This window comes from Carcharodon carcharias, chromosome 1 (assembly GCF_017639515.1).
Source record: "Carcharodon carcharias isolate sCarCar2 chromosome 1, sCarCar2.pri, whole genome shotgun sequence".
Lineage (NCBI taxonomy): Eukaryota > Metazoa > Chordata > Chondrichthyes > Lamniformes > Lamnidae > Carcharodon > Carcharodon carcharias.
This window is the reverse complement of record NC_054467.1, coordinates 172,822,495-172,837,482: the sequence shown is the minus strand read 5'-3', so window position 1 is coordinate 172,837,482 and position 14,988 is coordinate 172,822,495. Positions and strand designations below refer to the sequence as shown.

Genomic DNA, 14,988 nt, shown 5'->3' with positions numbered 1-14,988 from the left:
TGGCTGAAATGGAGACAAGTAACAGATGCATTTAAGGGGAAGCTAGATCAACATGAGGCAGAAAGGAATGAAGGATATGGTTAGGGATACGTTCATTGGGTTAGATGAAATGGAGTGGAAGGAAGCTGGCGTGGAACTGAAAATCATCACTGGACAAAAATCAGTAATATTGAAAGCTAAAAATAAACAGCCCATGACTTAGAAATGTGAACATTCAAAGCCAAGTTTATTTTCCCATAATTAATAGTCAGTTGTGAATCTTTAGTAATAGTAATTTACACCAATCTTGACTTAAATGAAGTGACACTACTTGAACAAACATTTAACTCAGTGATGGTCTGTTTCTGTGTAGTACCTTCTATTGAAGAGCTTTTTAAATTAGAGTTTGATAGTGAATAGGGAGAGATTTCTACAGGTTGGGACAGTAGTGAGGAGTCAATTTAAAAATCAAGAAAAGGAGAGTTAAAGAGAAATTTCCATATTTGGAATGTATAGTAGTATTCCTTGCCACAGAATATAGAAATAAACAAAAAATAAATAAAATGGGGGTAGAGGCTACAATCTAGAATTGTTGAACTCAACATTGAGTCCAGAAGTCGAAACAGGAGGTGCTGTTCTTTGATCTTACTATATTCTGTCACCCTCCTCTGCAATGTGGCTAAGATGAGTTCTCTTTTATGGTCCAGTGTTTATTATATTGGTGTCATCAAATTAAATGTGTTCAAATGGTGTAACTTCATTCAAGGCAATACTGGTATAAATTTAAGTTACAAAAGCCAATTAACGATTAATTGGAGTTGAACAAACAGAAAACCTTGGTCTCAAAGTTCATGAGTTTCTAATAAGTGATAGGATATTTTCAGCTTTCAACATTGCTGATTTCTCTTTTTGCCCAATGAAGGTTTTCAACTTGAGAAACAACCCTGCAACATTAGCTTTTTGACATTACCAAGATAATATTGTTGATGCCTTTCCTGCTAGATTTTATTGAACTTCCTGTTATGGACAGGGGATGGACAGGCAAACTTTACTTTTGCCTTTCACCACCTGTCCATAAGCAGAAGGTACCCAGTAGCATATTTTGTGAAACCCTTGGTGTGTGCAAATCTAGGGCAGTGATGTTTGCAACTTCCCACCACATGGCATGAACGTGCACACACAGTAAAGTAAGGGGTAGAATTTTTTTTTTTTTACAGCTATGGATGGTAACAGTACAAGAACCACAGAAATGAGTTTCCAGAGTTAGAGTCCAATGAGGAATTCTTTCACATAGGAGCTCAAATTGAGGTGGCTGAAGACCAGAGTTGTAGAGTTTGCTTTATATTTAGGCTGATACCAAGATGAAGCAGGTACACAGAAACTCCATTGGTTGTGCAGGAAATTGGTAGGAAGTCTTCCAGCAAAGATAGTCTTCAAGGAGCAGGCTGTTGTTCTACCTGGGGGTCTGCTTCTTGGTGGTTCACCAGAACAAAGAGCCAAACCTGTGGTCATGTGACTTGAAGCAGCCTATCTTTTTTGGTTCAGCAGAAAGTCATGTTTTTTTAAAAAAAAAACAAAAATGGCAAAAGAATAAAGTTCTGGATTTCTCTTCATGTCATAGGGAACCCAACAGTCCTTTCACCCTCTGGGAAAAAATGAATTCCATTTCTATTTTTCCTTAAAACGCGGTCTTGCAAAAGAAAACTAATAAATAAAGAGGTATGCAGTCAGTCTTTCTTGCACACTGGAAAGAAAAACACAGCTAGCAGGGGCAATGTCAGGTCTCTACTGCATTTCTGAAGTTTATTTGGGATAGGGTGTCAGCAATAATGCTGCCCTTTCCTGCAATGTGGGTAATGTTTAGGTGACCTAGTTACATTCAAGACTTTATTGGGAAAAGACTATTCGGGGATTAGAGCTCTGAATGTCTTTTCTCTTTTGGGGTCAGGCGTGGGCAGAGATATTAATTTCAGAACTCAGTGCCTCTCCAAATCCCAATAATGTATTGTAAAACCCCAAGACCCTTTAGACATTGCGGTTAGCATCCAGGTTGTTAATGACAGTCAAGCTGCTCTGGGTTAGCTCGAGGGGTAATCTGGGTTTCTCACTCCAAGTGAGGAGTCTTTTGACTGTGGGGCTGAGCTGCTCGTCAAGCTTAACTCTTCCCTGTCCACCTTTTTAACCTGTGAATTCAGTTGCTCAAACCCATGCACTGTCATCAAGCTGATTGCAGCCCACCTATCTCCTGGCAATGTGATTTTGGCGTCCTGCAGGGATTCCAGTTTAGGGTCCGGCTTGTGCATGAACACAGCTGGGGTGTCCCAGTTTACTGCTGCCAGGCTCCACTAGTGGGTTCTGCAACATGGGGTTAATCTACTCCCGAACCTGGGCCAGCTTTTATGGACCCAGATGATCAGGATGTTTCCTTATGGAAGGGGGTCTTTCCAGCATCCACATCAGTTAGAGCTACAGTTAGAGTAGTGCAGCGTGGTTTGTCTTTACAGATTGTTTTAAATGCAGTGGGCAGCCCTGTCAGGTTGTTGTGTGGTTCTGCATTAAAATGGGTGAATACAAGGTCCAATCCCATTAGAATTTCCCTGTTAATAATCGGATAGTAGGGGGTTCAATGTGGGGCTTCACCTATGTCTTGCTGCAATTCATCCTTGTTGTTCCATAAGACCATAAGACATAGGAGCAGGTATTAGGCCATTCGGCCCATCGAGTCTGCTCCACCTATTCAATCATGGCTGATAAGTTTCTCAAACCCCTCCTCCCGCCTTCTCCCCATAACCTTTGATCCCCTTACCAATCAAGAACCTATCTAACTCGGTCTTAAATACACTCAATGACCTGGCCTCCACAGCCTTCTGTGGCAATGAATTCCATAGATTCACCACTCTCTGGCTAAAGAAGTTTCTCCTCATCTCTGTTCTAAAAGGTCTTCCCTTTACTCTGAGGCTGTGCCCTCGGGTCCTAGTCTCTCCTACTAATGGAAACATCTTCCCCGCGTCCACTCTATCCAGGCCTTTCAGCATTCAGTAAGTTTCAATCAGATCCCCCCTCATCTTTCTAAACTCCATCGAGTATAGACCCAGTTCCTCTGTTTCAGGAATGGAGTAGCTGAGGGGAAAACCCATGTCCTCAGGTGGATGTTCAGCTTCTGCAGTACTCCCCTGTTGCTCTTTAACTTAGTAAGGTATCACCTTATGCTTTCTTTGTCTATTTGGGAACTTCTCTGGTCCACTTTTAAGTCTGCCATAAAGCTATTGGCTAAACCGATCCTGGCTCATTAGCTCGTTCCTTTAGATTGGGAAAGGGCGATCACCTAACTTGTTCAATTCCCCCTGGAACGCTTTTGTCCCCAAGTGGATGTTCAGCACCTGCTGAACTCCCTCAGGGCTTGTCAACTAGTGCGAGATGCCTCACCCATCTGCTTGACCCCAATTAGACCCACCAGCTTCCCTTTCAACCTCCAGCATTCAGGTCTGGAATGTCTTATTTTATTACAATGGGAACAAACCAGTCTCTAGATGTTCTCCTTTCAAGCTTGAGGAGAACTCCTTGCGCCCTCATTGCACTTTCCTTTCTGGGTGGAGGGCATTTCCTATCTATCTTGCCCTGCTTATCTTCCCAATGGTCATGGGAATAATATGGAAAAGGCCTATGGGTGAGATCATAGCTGCCTGCTGTGACAGCTGCATCCCTGCCTGAGGATTCACAGCTCCTCCAAGTGCATTTTTAGGTTGGAGGGCAAGCAGTTTTTAAATTCCTTCAACATTAAAGTTGTGCAATCCCTCGTAGGTACGTGGTATTTTTAAAGGGCGTACCCACTGGTTTAACATTCGAACGGCTGAAACAAATCACGTGATGTTGATCTGCGTGGGTTTCTTACAGGTGTTCTGGAACTGTTAGCGATATGCCTCTCGGACTAACTCGGAGGCACTAAGCAGCCTTGGTCTGTTCGTAATTAGTGGACATGTCAGGAATCAGCATGAAGTAGACCTCTTGGGCTCACCCTGACAACTGCCTTTGAATTAAGTCCAGATAGCTGGTCATTTTAGCTGTCCTGCTACTTTCTCAAAAGTCGCAAAAAAGGATTCCATATCACTCTTCAAAACCTCTAGCTGCATTCTGAACTTGCCAGCTCAAATTTGGATAGGGGAAGGGATTTAGATTCAGGGTTGAACTCATTTGCTACCTGCTCTGGTTGATAAGTGAGGTCCAAATGCTGGACCAGTTCACTTCTTTTCACTTTACTGGGTAATTTCAACTCTACTTCCCGAGCTACAGCTTTCAGTTTTTCTGTGCTTAATGATGCTAATGTTTCACCATTTAAGTTTCCTTGCTTTATACACATCTGTGTATTGAAAGTTGCCTTTTTCTGAGTGTTGGGGAAGGGAATTTGCTGTGGTAATTTTCTTTCATTTTAAAAATCATTCCAGCCACTGAATTTTCCCTCTTTGCTTCCAATTGGTTCAGATTTGGTTCAGGCCTTAGATTTGAACTCGAGTCAATTTTTCAGATTTTAGTCATTTGGTAATGCAGAACTTGAGTATTGCTGAAAAGAGACATATCAAAGCTTTTTGTGTTGCACTCATCAGAACACTTCACAAGGGGAAAACAAATTATACTGTATGAGAAGAGTGTTGATTGGTTGGCAAGTGGACCCTGATTGGTAGAGGTGTTGCCATGGAGAATGCACCAATTTATGGTGAATGACAGTTAACTGTCAAGCACTGTTTGAAATTTAAACCAGGCAGCTTGACCCTGATTGGTCAAGGCATTGCCCTGAGGAATGAGTCAGCAAGTGGCTGTCACTTATTTTGTTTAGCTAAAACCGGCACACTCTTTACAGCCATACTTGTCCAAGTTCTCTGGCTCTGATGACTCAATTCCAGTAACATCCCCACAATTTGCTCCCTTAAGCCCAAGGGATACAGACTTGAAAGTATGTGATAGACAACTGGTTTAACCATCCACTGCCAAATCTGGCTAAACCATGTAAAACACTATCGAGTCCTACCCACTATTCTAAGATCATCCTGGAATGCTAAGATAATGCCGGCTTCTTTTCTCAACTAAAAACCATCTGCTTAAACCCCTGTCCCCCTGCCCCAATAAGTGTGAGGAGTTCATGAACTTTAGTTGTTAAGATTGAGACTATCTGATTAGTTGTCTCTCATGTCCCTCCCTTCCATTAGCCCACCTCCTTTCACCTGTTAGCTGCTGGAGCAATTTGTCACAATCTGTAACAGACCCTTAAGTCAGTGAACTAAAATAGGAGGAAAAGAAACACAATTAAGTGTTTCTGGTACCTGGCCAAGCCTCCTTTAATACTCTTCCTTGCCGTAGCCCTGTTTTTGCATCTCTCTCTAGCTTCTCTCCTACGTCCCAAGGCTATGAGTCCAAGTCCTACTCCAACACAATAATCTACACTGACATTTCAACACGCAGTACTGCTGCACCGTCAGAGGTGTCACCTTTCGGATGAGACATTAAACAGAGACTCTACGTGCCCTCCCAGGTGGTCATGAGAGATCCCATGGTACTATTTTGAAAAGTACAGGAGTTATTCCTAGTGCCCTGGCCAATAATTATTCCTCTTACTTTACTGCACCCAGTGACATGGCAAGCAGAGGCACCATTCAATAAGTCCTACCAGAAGAAAATCCTTGAATGGTGGATCAGCTGATGGCTGTGAAGATGGATGAAAGGTTTCATTAAGGCCTTGCTCTCAATTATACAGGTTTGCCTAATCACTGAAACCATACAACGCTCCTGGAAGATATTGTGGGGCCCTACCAAGCACAGGCACTTCTACAAGGTTAAATGAGAGGTAGGAGAATTTGAGAGGCTATGGAATGCAGTACTAGCATTATGATTGACAGAAAGCTTGTCAACAGTTAAAAATAGGTCATATGGGATTAAGAATAAAAAATAGAATATACCTGAAACACTCAACAGGTCAGGCAGCAATTGTAGAGAGAATGAGAGTTAACATTTCAGATTGTTAGATTTAACAGTTTATCAACTAATATAGAGTCAGGAAAAGTGTGTGGAGGAGGCTGGAAGAAAAAAAAACAAAAGGATGGCCTGTGATGAGATAGAGAATAGGAATGATAAAGACAAAAGGTGGTGATAATGGGCCAAGTAAAGAAACAAAGGGTGAATCTGCAAGAGTGAAAAATGATTAGAGAACCATTACCAGCACCTACTGTCTGAGGAAATGGTTAGGATCTAAGGAGATGGAGAATTAAGTTAACAATTGACCACAAGCTAAGGGTCATGCTTGGGCGTGAGTGGTGGTGGTCAGACAAACAATCATCCAATCCGCATTTATTTTCCCCAATGTAGAGGGGACTGCATCACGAATTGGAGAGGAGAGTATTAACTGGAAGAAGTACAAGTACTTTGCTGTTTCAACTGGAATAAGCATTTGAGGCCTTGTATGGTATGGAAGAAGTGAAAGGACTGGTGCTCGGTCCACTGCACTTTGATGGTAAGGTGTTGGAGGTCATGAAGTGTGGTCCAAGGTATCAAGGAAGGAACAGCACGCTTTGAACGCTGAAAGGGGCAGGGCTTTTGTGGGGGGGGTGGGGTTATGTGGGAAGATGTGTTTGGTGAAGGTATAATGATGCGAGTGTTAGAAAATGATTTGTTGAAAGTATATGCTGGTGGAATGGAAGGAGAAGACGACAAGGGGAACCTAATTGTGGTTGAGGGAAGGAAGACATGAGCAGAAATGCAGGAAATAGGACAAACACAGTCAAGGCCTGTCAACTGCAAAAGGGTTTCCTTGATTGAGGAAACAGACATATCAGAAACAATGATGTGGAAGGTGACAGCGTCAGAATAAATAAAACCGAGATGAGGATCCTGGGAGAATGGAGTCAAGTGCTTATAGGAAGCAGGGTGGGAGACAATGTAACCAAGCTGCTGCAGGCATTAGTGGGTTATGCAGATGTCAATGAATAGGGAAGAGTTGGAGATTTTTTTTTAATTCTTTCATCGGATATGGGCTTCGCTGGCTGGGCCAGCATTTATCGCCCATCCCTAGTTGCACTTGAGAAGGTGGTGGTGAGCTGCCTTCTTGAACTGCTGCAGTCCATGTGGTGTAGGCTGACACACACACAAACACAGAGGGTTGTTAGGGAGAAAGTTCCAGGATTTTGACCCAGCGACAGTGAAGGAATGGCGTTATAGTTCCAAGTCCAGGTCAGGATGGTGAGCGACTTGGAGGGGATCCCATCTATCTGTTGCCCTTGTCTGCCGGACGGTAGCAGTCGTGGGTGCGGGCGGTGCTGTCGCAGGGGCCTTGGCGCAGTGCATATTACTACTGCTACTACTACGGCTGCTCTTACTGTTCCTACTACTACTCAGAGGGAGTGAATGTTTGTGGATGTGGTGTCAATCAAGCAGGCTGCCTTGTCCTGGACGGTGTCCAGCTTCTTCAGTGTCGTGGGAGCTGCACTCATCCAGGCAAGTGGGGAGTATTCCATCACACTCTAACTTGTGCCTTGCAGATGGTGGACAGACTTTGGGGAGTCAGGAGGTTACTCGTTGCATGATTTCTAGCCTCTGACCTCTTGTAGCCACAATATTTATATGGCTAGCCCAGTTCAGTTTCTGGTCAATGGTAACCCCCAGGATGTTGATAGTGGGGGATTCAGTGATGGTAATGCCATTGAGCATCAAGGGGCAATGGTTGGATTCTCTCTTGTTGGAGATAGTCATTGCCTGGCACTTGTGTGGTGTGAACATTACTTGCCTCTTGTCAGCCCAAGCCTGGATATTGTCCAGTTCTTGCTGCATTTGGACATGGACTGCTTCAGTGTCTGAGGAGTCATGAACGGTGCTGAACATTGTGCAATCATCAGCAAACATCCCCACTTCTGATCTTATGATGGAAGGAAGGTCATTGATGAAGCAGCTGAAGATGGCTGGGCCTAGGACACAACCTTGAGGAAATCCTGCAGTGATGTTCTGCAGCTGAGATGACTGACCCGCAACAACCATCTTCCTCTGTGCCAGGTGTGACTCCAACCAGTGGAAACTTTTCCCTGATTCCCATTGACTCCAGTTTTGCTAGGGCTCCTTGATGCCACACTCAGTCAAATGCTGCATAAATGTCAAGGGCAGTCACTCTCACCTCACCTCGGGAATTCAGCTCTTTTGTCCATGTTTGAACAAAGACTATAATGAGGTCCAAACTGGACATTAGTCAGCAGATTATTGCTAAGCAAGTGCCACTTGATAGCACTGTTGATGATCCCTTCCATTACTTTATTGATAATCCAGAATAGACTGATGGGGCGGTAATTGGCCAGGTTGGATTTGTCCTGTGTGTACAGGACATACCTGGGCAATTTTCCACATAGCCAGGTAGATGCCAGTGTTGTAGCTGTACTGGAACAGCTTGACTAGGAGTGTGGCAAGTTCTGGAGCACAAGTCTTCCATACTATTGCCCGAATATTGTCAGGGCCCATAGCCTTTGCAGTATTCAGTGCCTTTGGCCATTTCTTGATATCAAGTGGAGTGAACCAAATTAACTGAAGATTGGCATCTGTGATGCTGGGGACCTCCAGAGGAGGCAGAGATGGATCATCCACTCGGTACTTCTGGCTGAAGATTGTTGTAAATGCTTCAGCCTTATCTTTTGCACTGTTCTTCCATCACTGAGGATGGGGATATTTATGGAGCCTCCTTCTGCAGTGAGCTGTTTAATTGTCCACCACCATTCACAACTGGTGGAGTCTGCAGAGCTTAGATCTGATCCGTTGGTTGTGGGATCGCTTAGCTCTGTATCACTTGCTGCTTAAGCTGTTTGGCATGCAATTAGTGCTGGGTTATAACTTCATCAGGTTGACACCTCATTTTTAGGTATGCCTGTTCCTGGCATGCCCTTCTGCATTCTCCATTAAACCAGGGTTGATCCCCTGGCTTGATGGTATGTGGTTACAGATTGTGTGAGTGCTTCTGGCACTCAGCACTGATGGCCCACAGTGCCTCATGGATGCCTAGTTTATGTTGCTAGATCTGTTCTAAATCTATCCCATTTAGTGCTACACAACATGATGGAAGATATCATCAATATGAAGGCAGGACTTGGTCTCCACAATGACTCTGCAGTGGTCACTCCTACCCTCTGTCATGGACAGATGCATCTGCAGCAGGCAAGATGGTGAGGATGAGGTCAAGTATGTTTTTCCTTCTTATTGGTTCTAGCAGCTATGACATTTAGGACTCGGCCAGCTTGGTCAGTAGTGGTGCCACCAAGCTCCACTTGATGATGGACATTGAAGTCCCCCACCCAGAGTACCTTCTGTGCCATGATGTTCAACATGATGAAGCACTGATTAATTAGCTGAGGGAAGGTGATACACGGTAATCAGGTTTCCTTGCCCATGTTTGACCTGATGAGACTTCATGGGGTCCAAAATCAATGTTCAGGACTCCCAGGGTGACTCCTTCCCGACTGTATACCACTGTGCCTCCACCTCTGCTGGGTATGTCCTGTTCAGGACATGGTGATGGTGGTGTCTGGGACATTATCTGTAAGGTATGATTCAGTGAGGATAATTATGTCAGGCTGTTGCTTGACTAGTCTGTGAGATGTTAGTAAGGATGACTTTGCAGGGTCAACAGGGCTGCAAATGCCATTGTCATTTCTGGTGCCTAGGCCAATGCTGGGTTCTGTGACTTTGTAGTGGTTTGTTACAAATGAATGATTTGCTAGGCCATTTCAGAAGGTATTTTAAGAGTTAACCACATTGCTGTGGGTCTGGAGTCACATGTAGGCCAGACCAGGTAAGGACTACAGATTTCCTTCTCCTAAAGGACATTAGTGAACCAGATGAACGACAATGGTTTCATAGACTTTTAATTCCAGACTTGTATTGAATTCAAATTCCATTCAAACCCAGATCCCCAGAGCATTACCCTGGGTCTCTGGATTACTAGTCCAGCGACAATACCACTACACCATCACCTCCCCTTAATCGCATAAAGGAGGAGGAATTCATATTAATGAAAAAGTTGATGACATTTTGCAGTTCAAACTGAGTGCTAAGTGTCATCAGCAGCCATGAACATACCACAAATGAATAAGGTGAGGAAGATTATCCACATCAGACTGGAATAAACAACGTTCCACATATCTGCAGGCATAATTAAAACATATACTGGTTCATAATAACACCTGTTATTTGGATGAAGTGAGTGGAGTTGAATGACACTGATATCACTGCTCATGTGGATGATAAATACCAACTTTCTAAATTTGTTCATGGGATGTGGGTGAACAATTGGTGTTTATCATCCACATGAGCAGTGATCTTAGTTTCATTCAACTCCACTCACTTCTTCCAAATAAAAGATGTCATTATGTGAACCAGTGTGTCTCTTAATTATGCCTGCAGACATGTGGAACGTTTATCTCAGTCCTACGTGGATAATCTCCCTTACCTTTTTCATTTACGGTACATTCGTGACTGGTTTAGTCAAATGGCTTGTTTTCATGCTTCAATATCATAATTATGAAAGGGTTTGGCTGAGTAGACAGAAAATGATATTGCCAATACAAAATAATACCCAATAATTCAAATAGGGAATTCAGGAGAAACTTCTTTACTAGAAAGTGGTTACAATGCAGAACTCTCTGCCCCAGAGAGAAGTGCATAACATAGCTGCATTCAAGAGGGAGTTAGGTAAGCACAGAGAGAAGAAGAATAGAAGGGTATGGATGACTGGATTAGAAGGGATTCATGTAGAAGATAAACACCAGAATAGACCTGTTGAGCAAAATGCTATGGTTCTGTGCTGTGAACACTTTATAATACATAATTGCTGTGCATTGGCGGAAGGAGGTAGAAATGCAGAGTTTCGGCTTTAGTTTATCTAGAACAGTTCAAACAGAGAAAGAACAAGCCACAAACCAGATGTTACACCTCACTGAAACCTTAGACAAAACTACACTAGCTGTAACCCAGCCCAAGACAAAATGGAATTTCAGTATCGGTAAACTTGATGGATTTACGTATGGGGCAAGAGATAATTACAGTACTGCGGTGGGATTACACTCAAACTAGTAAATACACTAAGCAGTTAAGAGACATCAGTAATTAGGCACATTATAAGAGGTGCAGAGCTAACAAATCTAGTTCCAGTGTAGAGGCACTGTAACTACTTGGGTGGGTTTTGAAGCAAGAGGAAAATTTAACATAGAAATGTTATCATAGCAGCACTGAGGGAAAGAGTGCAGCAAACTTTTTCATAACTACTGGAGGAAACCATGCAAGTATTGCTTAAACGCTAATAAAAGTGTATTTATGTTATACCAGTCTTAAAATGGTCTTTTACTTAGGAGTGCAGTTTGTGAAATTAATCTAGACCCAGGGCCCAAACTAAAATAAGAGAAAAGAAACTTGCATTTAAAGCTTCAGAATCAGTTCACCTGTTCAAGGTTAAGATTTATACAAAACCAATAGTAGCTATCGCATAAATCCACCCTCAATCAATACACAAATGAGTGCAGGTTATCAGTGTTGAACGTAATGTCTGCGAAGTAGCAGAGAGCGTGAGTAGGTTAAATGCCAAGATTAACCAAATCAACCCTGGCCTTATCAATTGGAAATGGGCAACACACCCTTCGATAAACAATAGAATTCATGCCTAATTTACTACAACTGGATCAAACCCGTCTCTTTGGAGCCTTACGACATTCGGAGTCCACCTGCATTTATATCATTAACCAGGAGATGATTTGAGGGAATAACGACGACTTTCAAATGCACCGAACATTAGACACGTGTAGTCAGTAAGAGTTCTGTGACTGTTACACTCATTCACCAGCTCTGAGCTTTTAAAAAATTGAATAAAAGCCCGCCAATGGTCAAGGTTAAATAAAGTAGATGCGAAACGTCTTTATATAAAACACACAAAAGCTCACGTTTCAATCCAATTCAACATTTGCTTTTTTTTTTAACTGCTTTGCAACTACTTGAATGACACAAACCTGTTACCCCCTTTAATCATGAAATAAAAGACGTATATTCGAAAATCCAGGACAATTTGAAAAAGATTAAAGGAAACCTTTTTTTTTTACCTGTTAAGAGATCAGGTGAAGCAGCCACAGCGAAGTGACCAACAATTGCAAGTCTCATCCCTCGGTCTCCGTTACCACGTGATGGGGTGGAGCTTACTTTCGCACTGAACTTGGTGGGCTCTCGCTATTGGCTACGCTTTGTTTAATCAGTATTCAGGTACGCGGCAGGTAGTGTGGGGGCGGGTGACACGAATCCAGTGCTGTTTTCAGTATCGACACATTCTTTCATGAAGCACACCTACAGTTAATTGTGTCACCTCGCTGGTGAGAATATGACACACCCAAGAACTTCAGTGGGTTGGTGTCTCTGTCAGAAACCAGTTTTTCCAGAGGAGTGTCGTGGAAGTAATTCTGGTCCAGCACCAGACCTGCTTTGCCACGGTTTTTCTTTAGTAACTGTTAAAGGGAGTCAAATAGCAGCAGTTGCGAAATTGATTACAAGCTCTCAAAAGATTGTGGCCCAAGTGTTTATGTATAATAAAAAGCAATGAAGAAAATGTCAGATATAGGAGAATGGAATCGCATCAAAATGATATGTTGGATGAATCAAGATCTTGATTAATTCTATAATAGGTTTGAAACTGGGGTTTCAAAATTATCTCTTGGCTCTGAACGTTTCCAGCAGAATTTATCACGAGGAAATGAAGAGCTCTGAAGAAGTCTCGAAACGTTAAACCTGCTGAGTATTTCCAGCATTTCCTGTTTTTATACCAGCATCCGCAGTATTTTGCTTTTATCAAAATGCAGAGATCAATATTTAAGTGGTGAAATCACGGGTTCAGGTGCAAAACAAAAATCCCAATATTTGCGAGCTCCGGCGTGTCCCGCTTTGAGGTGCTGCTTACAGTAGGACAGACATTACATTGGTGTTGGTAATTCAACCGTAGCAAATTCTGCTCTCTGCAATTTTAAGGCAGGCATTTACATGGGTTAATATAATAACTCCAGCAATTTATACGTTAATATTTCAGAAAAGAGCCCAGATTCGCCAGGTCGAGCTTTAACTTCACCAACAGCCAGAATGGGAAATTCCACCTCAGGAATTTGAGTCTATAATGCATTTAAAATAGTGGTAAAGTAAACAATGAGAGCTAACCTGCAATTTATATTGCAGGAGATCATATTCCAAGTGAAAATAAGTAATTGCTTATCTTATAATGCACTGCTACAACTGGGTTGGACCAACAGTTACCACCTCATTTTAGTTGCAGCATAGAAATATGACTCACTTAATAACTCAAAAATACATTCGTAAGCTCACGGAAATGTCAATACATGTCATTATATGTGCTTGCATTTACATAGCACGTTATCATGTTATAAAATGCTTCATGAACTTTTGGAGTACAATGACTAATGTTACATAGGCAAACAGAATATCTATGCTGCACTAGAATGTCACCGTAGATCATAAGTTTAGGTGCTAGGGGCTTAAACCCACAATCGAGTAGCCCGAAGACCAACCAATTCAGAAAATATGACAGTTGAAAGATCAAGATAAGAGGTAATTTTCAAAGAAAAATATAAATTCCATACATAATTGCTGTTTTCATTGTCTTAATACACAAAAAGCAAGTTCTGATGAAGAGTCAGTTGGATTCGAAATGTTAACTGTGCTCCTCTCCGCAGATGCTGTCAGACCTGCTGAGTTTTTCCAGGTATTTTTGTTTTTGTTGAAGCAAATTACGATGTCGTTCTGACGCCATCAAAAGTAAACAAAGCAGGTGGAAACACCAGTTTTTTCTGCATTCGCTTATTATATATTACTGAAGGTTTGCAGTTTTGAATAAACCACGAGGATAATTATCACAAATTAGCGAATTAAAAAGCAGGGGATATGTCTGTTGACTCTCAAAGGATTTTTTCCTTTTCCTCGGACTGATGTACGCAGCAGTGTAAATTTTAGAACAGACGACATATTAAGAGGCAATTCTCGCACTTCTTCAGGATACAGGCACTCAGTTTGTAAGCAGAATAATGAAAAATGCGTTTGTGCATCGTTAGCTCAATCTCCAATAGAATTCCTCTATATGAAAAGATATAAGCTGCTGTCCAATTCTCAGGACACGAAATTTCATGACCCCGTGACTATGAACAATGCACAGAACCTCAATCGCAACTTTTTATATCTATTGCTTTATTTTATCATTCTAATAACGTCAGTAATCCTGAACTTTTCTCTCCTGTTCTTTTCAATTTTCAATTACAACATCACCCACACTTGTGTGAACCTAGAAAGTGATTGCAGGAAATATCATTATTGAGCATAACCCCGTCCTCACTTGTAAAAATCATATCTTCATTGAAGACAAGGCTCGGAAAATATAGTTATCAGAAGAGACTTGAAATGCTGGATTTATGGACTTGATTGGATAAAGCTAAATAGAAAGGGCTTTGATTAAACCATAAGAACATAATATGTTCGAGCAGAAGTAGGCCATTTGGCTCACCGAGTCTGCTCTGCCATTCAATAAGCTCATGGCTGATCTGATAATCCTCAACTCCACTTTCCTCCCTTTTCACCATACACTTTGATTCCCTGATTAAAGATCTGTCTACTCATCTTTGAATATACTTAATGACTCAGCCTCTACAGCCCTCTGCGGTAAAGAATTCCACGGATTCACTATCCTCTGAGAGAAGAAATTCCTCCTCATCTGTTTTAAATGGGCACCCCCTTCTGAGGTTATGGGTCAAGGGGAATCAACCTCTCAGCATCTACCCTGTCAAGCCCCCTAAGAATCTTATATGTTTCAATAAGGTCGCTTCTCATTCTTTGAAACTCCAATGAGTACAGGCCCAACCTCTCCTCATAAGAAAATCCCTCCATCCTCTGGATCAACCTAGTGAACCTTCTCTGGACTGCCTCCAATCTCAGTATATCTTTCCTTAGATGAGGGGACCA

At 42.2% G+C, this 14,988-nt stretch overlaps 1 protein-coding gene across 1 annotated transcript in view; it reads right to left on the bottom strand.

Moving 5' to 3' along the window:
* The window catches only part of elovl7a (ELOVL fatty acid elongase 7a), a 63,801-nt gene extending 51,592 nt beyond the window's left edge, over nt 1–12,209 (bottom strand). The window contains exon 1 of the mRNA XM_041200353.1: nt 12,084–12,209. The gene's annotated coding sequence lies outside the window, so the exon portion shown is untranslated. The remainder of the gene's footprint in view (nt 1–12,083) is intronic.
* Nucleotides 12,210–14,988: the final 2,779 nt, after the last annotated feature.